This window comes from Melitaea cinxia, chromosome 9 (assembly GCF_905220565.1).
Source record: "Melitaea cinxia chromosome 9, ilMelCinx1.1, whole genome shotgun sequence".
Classification (NCBI taxonomy): domain Eukaryota; kingdom Metazoa; phylum Arthropoda; class Insecta; order Lepidoptera; family Nymphalidae; genus Melitaea; species Melitaea cinxia.
In genome coordinates, this window is record NC_059402.1 from 17,484,454 (window position 1) to 17,497,443 (window position 12,990).

Here is a 12,990-nt window from a genome sequence, read left to right on the forward strand (position 1 = left end):
ATTTTCATGCGGTTCAAGAGGAAGGTTTACGGAACGGCTAAGCCGATTTTAATGAAAGTTTCACTGGAAGTTTGCCGGGAAAACTTTGTGACACACTGATTTCAACGCGGGCGAAGCCGCGGGCACAGCTAGTTTATTATAAAATTATAATTTGGATGCTTAAAATTAGGTAACGAAAACATAACGCACCTGGTTTTTTTGGCGTTCAAAACCAAATTGTTTATTTTAAACCAACCTTGAATTCGCGACAAAGAAGCGTTCACTTCATCATAATTTACTTTTTTCCTATCAACCTTAAATATTAGAGAAGTGTCATCTGCAAATAGCACTATATCACAAATATATTTAACATAAAATGGCAGATCATTTATATACATTTAAAAAATAAATGGATTTGATGGATGCACTACATGGTGACCGAATTAAGCAATCAGTTTTAGGAGTTCTTCAGTTTCGTCATAAGTTTTAGAAAGAAGAAAGGAACGGACGGTTCTTTTGCAAATTGCATAGGGTAAGGAAAATATAGGTTATTTTATATTTAGTTTATTATACAGATATGGCCCGAGAAAATAATTAAATCGTTTTGTGAAGGCATAATTCGACTGTAGGATAGTAAAAATCTTGTCTTTTCGTCGTTTTTGGATCGGAATAAAGGGGGTCTTTCTGTGTTGCATAAGAAGAGTCTGTAAAATATAGTGCTGTCTGACTTTGAGAACATTCCATGTTTTGTAAAGTTCTGTACTTGGGTACACAATAGGCTTAAATGTGGCTACTTTCAATATTGCTCTGTGGGCTACTTCCAGCGGTTTTATTGCGGAATAAGCAACGCCAATCCAACATGCAATGCAGTAGGTAATAATTGTTTGAACTAAGGCATGATAGACTGTGCGTATTACATAACAGTTGGCAACATGTCGTAGGTTTTTAAAAATATAAATAAGTTTCCTTACTCTAGTTGGACCTACTTACGCAAAACAGAATCAACCCACACACTGACAGTTTTGAGAAAAAGCTGTTTTTGTCAAAATTTTGTATACAGTAAAATTGTTTATTACTTTGAATAAAATTTATTTATAATATTGTACCAAATCATTTATTCTATGTATACAAATATAATATTGAGGAAAATCATTGGCATTTTTAATAATAATAAAAGGAAAACTCGTTGATTCCTTTTTGCAAAATTATCTCTGTGTGGGTTGGTTCTTTGTTAATTTTTATAAATTTATAAGAAAACAATGAAAAATCCCATATTTCTTTTAACATACCCTTTTATTATTATTTATTTATTTTATTATTGATCGGAAAAGATGATATAGAAGACGATCTTGAATGTTTTTCAGGTCAATTTCCCATATTTCTTTTAACATATCCTTTTTTATTTTTCAATAATATTCTATATCATCTTTTCCAATAAGTTTTACATAAAAATCATGGGTGCCTTGCGGAATTAAGTGTAGCATACTTTTTAAATCCTTTAACTTAGCGTCAGGGACAGCTTTCATTGTTGGCCAAAGTGGCTCCATTATCGATTTTGTTATAAAATATTGTCTTCCGCGAACATTTTTTTAATATCCACAACCTTAAAATCTTCATTTAAATTAGTTTTCATGTAAATTTTGAACATTTCGTCCTATTTAATCATAATTTCTTTGGTATGAAGCCATGAAACTTTTTCTCCGTGTATCTTTTTCTTTCTATTTATTATATTTTTTTCTAACTTCAATGATGACAAGAAATCTTCATTTTTCATCCTATGTTCATGCATTGGTTTCGTTTTTTTTTACAAGTTTTCATAACCTGAATATAATCATCCGGTGTATAGAGCCTCTGTTGACGCTTAAGGGCACATTCTATCTTTCTAAAATCTGTATCATTTGGGAGGAAGCTACGCCTTGATTCAAGGAATTTTATATTTATCTGGTCTAAAGTTGGATGTTCATTCAACATGGCCTTCAGCATTATGATCAATTTTATATAGCGGTTCTGACCTCCACACGCATCACTCCATAAAATCAGATATTTTACCTTGCCATCAAGCCTTTCTATGATATGTTTGATGAGGCAAGACCCCACCTCTTGAGCATATCGGCCAGCTTCTCCTTCTACCCACACATTACAGTAAGCTTCGTCTTTGCTCCCAGTATGTATCCCTAAACTGTGTACCAAGAGTTGTCTTTTGTAAAAGACGATATTTGTAGGTATACGGGGTAGAGGTAACGTGTTTTCGAGGTCAAAAGTCAGAGTCTCGACAGTGGGATCATCTTTAGCTAGCTTCATGTCAGTCCTCAATTAGTTAATTTTGTAAAAAACAATTTGTTGACTTTTGCAGCAGATAATATTTTCACGCCAGTGGTTTTCGCTTCATCGATGTAAATTCGTATATTTTTGATAAAGTCTTGTCTGCTCCCAAAAACTTAACCCCTTCTGTTTTTGTCGGCGATAATACATATGTCGACAACCTTTTCATAAGGTTAATAAAAAACTCCTCGCTTTCAGGAGATGCTCTATTGCAACCGCCATGCGAACCACGATTACCTTTAATGCAACTGTGCGATCGCACCTTACAAAGCGACGTATTTATTCGTTTTGCCGACGTCTGTAATGTTTTGTCAAACATATCTCTACAAACTGATACACCGTCTAGACAATATTGGCGAGAGTAAGACTTTTTCTTTTTCTGTGAAATTTTAGTTTTATTGTCAGTTGCAACGTAATGACGCTTCACAGCTTGTTCTTTTACTAAAGCAGTTAAAAACATATTTTGCGCATTATGTGATCCTAGGGAATAAAACTTTTTAAATGAGTTAATCTCTTTTCTACTGAAACATTTTAATAATAATTTTAAGGAGGATTTATTACACAACACAGATACAAAGGACATGACTTCTTAGACGTCGTAAATAAAATTATATCAACAAGGAACAAGTAATGTGAATCTTTGTAAACTATAGGATTACACCTATTTTAATATGCAAACAAGAACCAACCCGCATGGTTCTACTTATTTGATTAAAAAATAAAAAATTATAGGACCATGTGGTATGGATCTTGTTAGTTTATTAAACAACTGCTGTTATGTTGGTTGATAACTTTGTCATAGAAATGTTTTATACTGTAAAAATTGTCAGATCATTTTGATCTTTACAGGGTCGATAGAAGGTTGATTTTTGAAAGCTTCTGTGTCATTATCTCGATTATGGCATTTGTGTGGATTGGTTCCCTTTTGCATAAGTAGGTCCAGTTGTAAGAAGATTAATATTTGTTTTAAAGTTAAGAGTTTTGTCTATGTAAATATATACCTACGTATCCTATATTATCAACGGTGGCTATGAAAAGACATTTGCATGCTGTGTCTATTTGTGAGTATGCATGACAGTTGTGAGCTTTTAATATGATAGGAGTTTGGGGTTGTGATTTTGGTAAAATAGAGAAAGTTATAAATTTTGTTTTTGATGTATTTAATATAAGAGTATGTGAAAGAAGCCAATCATATGTAGAACTAAGACCGTTTTGAGCAATAATATGGACTTCAGCCTACAAGTTTCCATAAAAAGTTAGTGCTGTGTCATCAGCAAAAGACACTATTTTTGACTTAGGGGTGTACAAATTGCATAAATCATTAATGTAGGCTAAAAACAATGTAGGACCAAGAATACTGCCTTGTGGCACTCTCGGGTAGTTGAAATTTCATTGCTAATATGGTTACCCAGTTTAACCATTTGTGTCCGATTTGTCAGGTAGCTTTGGAATAAGTCCAATTGTAAACCTCTTACTCCCAACGTGTCTAATTTTAATAACAGTTTGGACTTAGGAATGGTGTCAAAAGCCTTAGCAAGGTCAAGAAATATGGTGAGCACTTTGTTGTGGTTATTTAAATTCTTTATGATGAAGTCCATAAGGTCTTGAACTGCATCAGAGGTACTTCTATTCCGTCTAAAACCGAATTATTGTGGAGAAATCAAATTAAACTTTTCAAAGAAATCTACTAATCGAGAACTTTCGATAGAGAAGTAAGAACCGCAATAGGGCGATAATTATTAAAACACTTTACATCACCTCCCTTAAAAATTGGATGAATAATTGCCTTTTTGAATGCCGTCGGAAAAATGCCAGTCTGGAAGCACAAGTTGAAAATATAACATAACACTAGTGAAAATAATGAAGAGTATCTTTTTAAAGTAGCAGGTGAAATTCCATCCCATCCTGTCGCTGCATTTGTTCTTAGAGAGTTAATTACAGCCATGATTTCTTTAGGATCCGTTTCATTTAAAACAAAGGTGTTTGTTAGTCTGATATATCGTATGCACATAGGTTGAGACGATGGGTCTTTGCAGATGATTTTGTCAGCTAGATTTTTTGGTGTTTCAACAAAAAAATCGTTTATGTGATTACAGGTCTGTGAGGGTGATTCGGCGTGAGACAGTAGGTGATTTGGTGAATGTTGTGATTTTGCTATATTTGTAATCTTAAGTTCATCGGTATCGTACTGTCGTTTAACTTTTTTTAAAATTTTATTGCAAAAGTTGCAAAAATTGGGCGACTTTTTTAATTTTTATGTAGTGAATCCCTGTGTCGTATACATCGCAAGAGCCCAGGTGTAATCCAGGGTTTTATGATTTTTTTTCTAGCAGGTAATGTAGTAACATTGGTACTATTAGAAATAGCACTATTTAGCATATTTACCAGAGTGTCAGCAGCAATATTGGGGTCCTTAATAGAATAAATGGGAGTAAAATTTATTTCTTTCATTTGTTTGTCAAGTTTCGCAAAATCAACTTTTGTTATATTATTGGAGGTTGTTTTGGATTTAACTTTTTTTACAAAACAAGCACAGAAGAGAAGAAAAATGGTCAGTCACTGTGGTTTCAAGAAATTGCGGGAATTTTAGTTTTTAAAATAAAATGATCAAGGCAGTTGGAACCTCTAGTGGGTATGGTATGGGCGGGCAAGAAACCATCAAATGCCAGAGCATTGAGATAGTCATGAGCGCGTGTGTCCAAGATGAAACAACTGAATTGAACTTAGCGAAGGATGGTAATATGTCAATTAGTGTAGAGATAAATGAATCATCATCATCATCATCATCATTACAGCCTATACAGTCCACTGCTGGACATAGGCCTCCACAAGTTTACGTCAAAAATAACGTGAACTCATGTGTTTTGCCCATAGTCACCACGCTGGGCAGGCGGGTTGGTGACCGCAGTACTGGCTTTGTCGCACCAAAGACGCTGCTGCCCGTCTTCGGCCTGTGTATTTCAAAGCCAGCAGTTGGATGGTTATCCCGCCATCGGTCGGCTTCTTAAGTTCCAAGATGGTTGTGGAACCTTGTTATCCCTTAGTCGCCTCTTACGACACCCACGGGTAGAGAGGGGGTGGCTAAATTCTTTAGTGCCGTAGCCACACAGCACGATAAATGGATCTACATTGTCAATTGCTGCTGATCGATAAAGGCAAAGAATAGCTAGATCCATCCCAATATTAACTAACATTCCAGTAGCACAGCCCCGCCAAATCTACCTCCGTGCATGTGGCATCAAGATCGTCTTTGATATACACAACTACACCATCACTCTGATTCAAATTATTTTTGGTACAGTGTGCTGAATAATTTGTTAAAAAAGGGATGTTAGTATTACTGCTACACGGTAACCAGCATTCGGTCAAAACAATAATATCACAGTTAATGGAAATTCGATGAAGTACTGTTTGCAGACTTAAGAAGTTACAATTTATTGATCTTATGTTCTGGGCAAAGATTTTAAAGTAATGCTGCGGTTGCTTAATAAATAGTTGTACCTGTTCTGGACTACAACAATACGACTCCGATACAGATAATTGATCAAGATTGTCCGATAAATTATTATTTTTAGCCATTTTTGAAAATAAAGTTAAGCGTAATTAAATTTTTACAATGCTGGAGAAAATATTCCAGATAAAAGATAGGTGTATTATATAAGTTTAGTGTTAGAATGAGGTAGTGTTTGTTTAGTGTGAGAGTAGAGTATAGGCATGAAAATAGGTAATGTTGTTCATGTATTGGTGTAAATGAGTGTAAGTTCACAAAAGGTTTACAAATTAATACTAAAAGGAAGCATGAGTTAAAGCAGAAAACTAGCCACGCAGACATATTAAAGTTATAATAATCTAGTCATATGTTAGTATTATTATTCCTCAACGATAACTGCTGTAATTGTTGTTCGGTTCTTATAACAATATATTGTGTATCAGAACTTTTCTTGATCAAGAAACGCCCATTTGATATCCAGCAGAAAGTGAAAGCGTTTGCCTTACAGAAGTTTCTTGCAGCATAAAACAGTTTTTTTGAATATGGAGTTAGCTGCTCTGCGATGTAAACAGGTGTACGGGGTATATCAAGGCCCAGATGAGTCGAATTAATTTTACTACTAGTATTTTTATTGTTGAATTGTTTTACAGAGGTCAGAAAGTTATTCTTAAGAAGAGTATTTGTAAATTCGACGCAGATGCTTGACACCCTGCTTTCCTTTTTTGATGGTAGTCTAGAGATATCTCGAATGTCGGACATTTGTATCTCCATTCCTATTTCCCTTGACAGACGATGTACTAAATCATATAACATATTCTTATTTTCTTGACGTATTTTGGGGACATTACGCATTTCTACGCAGGTTTTAATGAGGTTGTATGTAATCAATAAAGTCTATTTTTTCTTCCAGTGAGCAAAAAATTCCATTAACTTTAAAATGGAAAAGAAGTTGATTTAGCATAATTTTTTCAAATGTTTTACTTAAGGACGGTAGGATTGAAATGGGTCTATAATTACTGGGATCACTTCGACTTCCCTTTTTAAAAAGTGGTAAAACCTTACTACATTTTAGCAAATCTGGAAAAGACCCCACTTTAATAGCATTGTTAAAAGTTAAAGCTAAGTACGGAGCGAGGTCATCAATGATAGAACTAATTAATTTCACTGAAATGCCCCACAGATCATTTGTTTTTTAATATTAAGACTCTTAAAAGCTTTTAGAATATCTAAAGAATCAACTTGCGAGAATGAAAAATCAACATTACATTTGCTTACGTTATTTTTAAGAAGTTGGGTAGAATCAGTTGGAGATGAATTCAGTCGAGAAGTTAAGTCAACGGGTATTTTATCGAAAAGGCTTCAAAGACATTAGCCAACTTGTCATCCGAACTTACAACAGCACCATTTATATTTAATTTAATTGGTATAGTTTGCTGATTACGTTTCCCACAGATACTATTGATTATATTCCATGTGCATTTAATTTTATCATCAGAATTAATAATTTTATCTTTGATATATTTTGATTTAGTAGCAATTCAAACAGCTTTAAAGTTTTAGAATATTCTTTTACGTAATTCAAAAATCTAGTCTCCTGCTTCCATTGCTTCATACTGTACAGTTTATACAACCTAATTCTACTCTTATAAATAACCTTCAGAGGTCCATTCACTAAATTTTAAGTTAACATTTATATCGAAAGTTTTAAGTTTAAAAATGTTATAGAATGCATCTAAAATTAATTTGAAAACTGAATTATAAATTACATCTGCATCCTGTGCACTCATATCTACTTTACATATTTTTTGTGCTACAATATCCCTAAAACAATTCGTTCTCTTTACCGTTATTGGTCTACATGTAATTCTTCGAGAATTTATGTTAACTTTCTCATTAAGAGAGAATTTTTGACCGCAGTGATCGGAAGTTAAAACAGTTATAACAGATTTATTGTTAATTTCAATATTACTAAATACGTTATCTATACAAGTGGAAGATGTCTTAGTGACTCGAGTTGGTTCACAATATCTGTGTATTTAATTAAATGGGTTAAACAAATTAATTAATCTACTTCTAATCATTGTGTCCTTAATATGTCTACATTAAAATCACCACACACTAAAACATATTTAGAGCTTTTAAACAATTTCTTAAGTGTGTCTTCCAACGTATCTTATCGTCTCAAATACTGGTAAATCACCTACGGGGGGCCGGTACACGCAAAGTATAATGTAACGCTGTAATTCTACACAAGACAACTCTACAGTTCGCTCGACAGAAAGTGCTGCAATATCTTTACGGGATTTATGAGCTATATCATTACGCACCAATGTTAGTGAACCTCCGCGAATAGCATTCTCTCTAATGAACGAACTTGACAAACTAAAATTTGGAATATTAAATATTTCATAACTTTTGAGTCAATGTTCAGAAATACAAAATATATGAATTTTATAAATGTCAGATAACAATTCTATTTCATGCTCCTTGCCACCTATGCTAATTATATTAATGCAACAGGATTTGGGTTTTGTCTGTTTAGTTAGTTTAAATTAGCATTTTTTTATATCAATAGAGATATTATTTAAATTAGAATTCGTTTGACAATTGTTATAATTAAATAAATGATTTATATTATATGTTAATAAGTCTGCTATTTGCTTTTTACATTTTAAAGACAAATACATTTCGTCCTTTGTTAATTTAAATCTAGCGTTGAATTTATTTATATCAAATAGTGTGAGGTTACTATGCCAACGAGTTAGGTTATACAAATATAAATCAATACATATGAATAAGGTAATGTACTTAATATGAATTTACATTTTTTTTTTTGTTTTGTACCTGTATTAAAATTTCCAGATCTTTAATTAAGTCAGATTTTTTTATTGCCAAACTTTTTATTTTTATATCACTAGTTCGGCAAACAAGCGTACGGCTCACCTGATGGTAAGAGATTACCGTAGCTTATAGACGCCTGCAACACCAGGAGCATCGCAAGCGCGTTGTCGAACCAATCCCCAATCCCCCCCCCCAGGAGCTCTGGTCACCTTACTCACTAACAAGAACACAATACTGCTTGAAAACAGTATTATTTTGCTGTGGTCTTCTGTAAGGTCGAGGTACTACCCCAATCGGGCTGCTACATATTTTGAGCAGGAAATTCCTGCTGTGCCCTACCTCAGTTAAAAAACAAAACAAACTATCACCGTGCAGCAAAATAACCACAGAATTTGCATCTAGTTCAATTGAATTAAATTTTTTTATTTGATATTTATAACTGGCACCAGGTGAACAGAAATTCAATACATTCTTTATATTTTTATTAAGCAAGGAGCCAAAACCTTGACCTATCTTATCTGACACCATTACTATTTTATTAGTTTTATTATAGTTTGTTTCCAAAATATTATTTAGCATCTGTATGCCAGTTCGACCTATAAACACACACACACACTTCAGCCTATCGCAGTCCACTGCTGGACATAGGCCTCCCCAAGTTCGCGCCACACATCCCGGTCTTCCGCAATCCTCATCCAGCCTACACCGGCAATCTTACGTAGATCGTCGGTCCAACGGGCCGGAGGACGTCCCACACTGCGTTTGCCAAGACGCGGTCTCCACTCTAGGACCCGTCTACTCCAACGGCCATCGGTCCTGCGACACAGATGACCAGCCCACTGCCACTTCAACTTGCTAATTCTGTGGGCTATGTCGGTTACCTTTGTTCTCTCGCGGATAGTCTCATTTCTAATCCTGTCTTTGAGAGAGACCCCAAGCATAGCCCGTTCCATTGCACGTTGAGCGACTTTAAGCTTGTGGACCAGTCCCTTGGTCAGTGTCCACGTCTCGGCTCCGTATGTTAACACAGGCAGGACGCATTGCTCGAAAACTTTTGTCTTCAAGCATTGCGGAATCTTCGAAGTGAAGACTCGACGGAGTCTGCCAAACGCCGCCCAGCCCAACCGAATCCTCCTATCGGCCTCCTTCTCAAAGTTGTTGCGGCCTAGTTGGATAGTATGGCCTAGGTAAATATAATCCTGAACAACTTCGAGAAGGGTACCATCGACCGATACCGGTATCGGTATGACTTGGTTGTTAAACATAACTTTCGTCTTATCCAAGTTCATACAAAGACCGACACGTCGGGAGGACTCGTTTAGGCCGGCCAGCATTTGGCCTAACTCATCCAGCGTCTCCGCAAAGATGACAATATCGTCGGCGAAACGAAGGTGAGAGATGAATTCACCGTTGACGTTGATGCCCCGTTCCCCCCAATCCAAGGTCTTAAAACATCCTCTAGCGCAGTGGTAAACAGTTTCGGTGATATAACATCCCCCTGTCTTACCCCGCGCCGGAGGGAAATAGGTCTTGTTCTTTGGTCATTGACATGAACGGTCATCGTCGCCGCGTCGTACATAGATTTTAGTACCTCAATATATCGCCAGTCGATATGACATCTCTGCAGAGAGTCCAGGACAGCCCAGGTCTCGACGGAGTCGAAGGCTTTCTCGTAGTCCACAAATGCCATACACAGCGGTTGATTATATTCTTCCGTCTTTTGGATAATCTGCCGAACAGTATGGATGTGGTCCACGGTGCTGTAGCCATTTCGAAACCCAGCCTGCTCTGGTGGTTGGAATTCGTCGAGTCTTCTGGCGAGACGATTCGTAACAACCCTCGAAAACAGCTTATAGACGTGGCTCAGAAGTGAGATCGGTCTGTAATTCTTTAACAGAGACTTATCGCCTCTCTTAAAGAACAGCACCACCACACTCCTGGACCACGCCTCCGGCGTGGTACCTCGGTGGATGACGGCGTTAAATAGTCTTGCCAAGGCTTTCAGGACAGGTCGCCCTGCGGCTTTAAGGAGTTCAGTGGTAACTCCGTCATCCCCCGGGGCCCTCCCGTTTTTAAGCTGCCCGAGCGCTGCACCAATCTCATCCTCTTCGAAGTCCGGGATACACTCCGAATAATGGCGCAACAATGGTGCCCGTGGATCTTCGGTGTCCCAAGTCGCAGGCTTGCGTGCGCTCGACGAGTACAGCTGTCCATAAAAATTCTCAACCTCTTCTCGGACCTGAGGGCGAGAGCAGACGGTTCTGCCATCTGCTGTTTTAAGCTTCGCAAGAAGGCTTCTCCCCAATGGTCTTTGGAAAACTTTGGACCCCCTATTCTGCTCAATCAGAGTAGCAACCTCTCTCGTATTTGAGCAGCGGAGGTCTCGGCGAATAATTTTCCGTACCCTCTTGGAAAGAGCCCTCTGTTCTGGCGAAGCAGCCGGCAACTCGCGCCTCTGCCGCATCAGATCTAAGGCTTCGGGAGAAAGTTTGGACTGCTTCGTTGGCTTTGTTGGTGGAAAGTGCCTGCGACCCAGTGTACACACCGTCTTCACCACGTTGTCGGTTATCTCGTCCACGTCGCTAGTAGTTTCCAGCGAATCGAATCGGTTTTGGAGTTCCAACTGAAACTGCTCGGAGCCACATAGTATTTGGGGCAGCGTAGGTCGGAGAGTAGATTTCATCAAGCGGGTCCGCTCCTTTCGGAGACATATATTCAGAGTGCCCCGTACTAGCCGGTGGTCGCTGCCGGTGTTAAACCTGTTAACCACTGAGACATCTCTGAATATATGCCTTTTATCCGCTATGATGAAATCTATCTCGTTCCTCGTCACAGTATCGGGGCTTTGCCATGTCCACCTCCTTTGGGGCTTCTTCTCAAAAAATGAGTTCATCAAGAAGAGCCCCTCCGATTCGAGGAAGTTGACAAGCGTCTGCCCCCTGTGATTCCTGTGCCCCAATCCGTGTGATCCGATGCTCGATCCGTCGCGGCCTTGTACTCCCACTTTAGCGTTGAAGTCTCCCATAACAACGCTGTAGAAGGTCGAAGTAGTGCCATGTATGGCCCTTGTAATATCTTCATACAAGGCTTCGACTTCATCGTCAGAGTGTGCCGAGGTCGGCGCATATACCTGTATCACTTTCAGGGAGTACCTGTCGGTGAGCTTAAGTACAAGGTACGCTACCCGGGTCGACACACTACTGACTTCCACAACGTTGTTAGTGAGAGTCTTGTAAACCAGAAAACCGACGCCACCTTGGGAAAGCCCATCACCTTCACGGAAGTAGAACAAGTGCCCGGAGTCCAGGATCATCGTGTCCTCTCCCTCTCTTCGGACTTCAGACAACCCCAGTATGCTCCACTTAATGTGACTAAGTTCTACCTCAAGTTCGGTGAGGTGATGGTCCAACCGTAGCGTGCGTCCATTATACGTAGCCAGGAATATTTTTCTATGGCAGCCTCCCGTACCCCGGTGATTCTTGGCACCCTCTACCCCACCGTTACCACGGCCGCTGCCGTAGCCGGGAATAGTGGGGCTGCCGGGAACTGAGGGCCTTATTTTTAAGTTCGAACTCATGGGGGTTTTTGCCCATAGTCACCACGCTAGGCAGGCGGGTTGGTGACCGCAGGGCTGACTTTGTCGCACCGAAGACGCTGCTGCCCGTCCTCGGTCTGTGCATTTAAAAAGCCAGCAGTTGGATGGCTATCCCGCCATCGGTCGGCCTTTTAAGTTCCAAGGTGGTAGTGGAACTGTGCTATCCCTTTTGTTCGTGCTATCCCTTTTATCGTTCGACCTATGTGTGGGGATAACTGCGTCGTTTATGAACCAATTTTGATAATTCTTTTTTGGTTGTAAAGTAGATATCCCAGTTCCATGATAAAGAAACCAGGATCTGATGATGAGATCCCAGAGAAATCGAGGGAAACCCTTGACAATCCACATAACTTTTTACTGGCTGTACCGATTTTTATTATTTTTAATTTAATCAAAAGCCGATGTTTATCATGTGGTCACATTTAAATTTCATCGAGATCTGATAACAAATTTTGGAGTAATCTTTGATAATGCGTATTTACTTGACTATTTTTTCATCTACCTACGTTGTATTACTTGTCGATGTAATTGAAGTGGGTTTTTTCGTTTGCCAGCAAACACAATTATTAAACATTACAATGGTATGGAAGGAATCAATTGTATGGATGCTTGTAGTTGGTTTTTATTGCTATTACTACTACTATTATAGTTTTATTCAACTGTTATTAGTATAAATCACTATGCATAAGTCAAGGCAAGCCTGCAATTTTCATATCTACTTAATTTTAGCCTAGCTTTTAACCCCGACTTCGTTGGCGTAGGG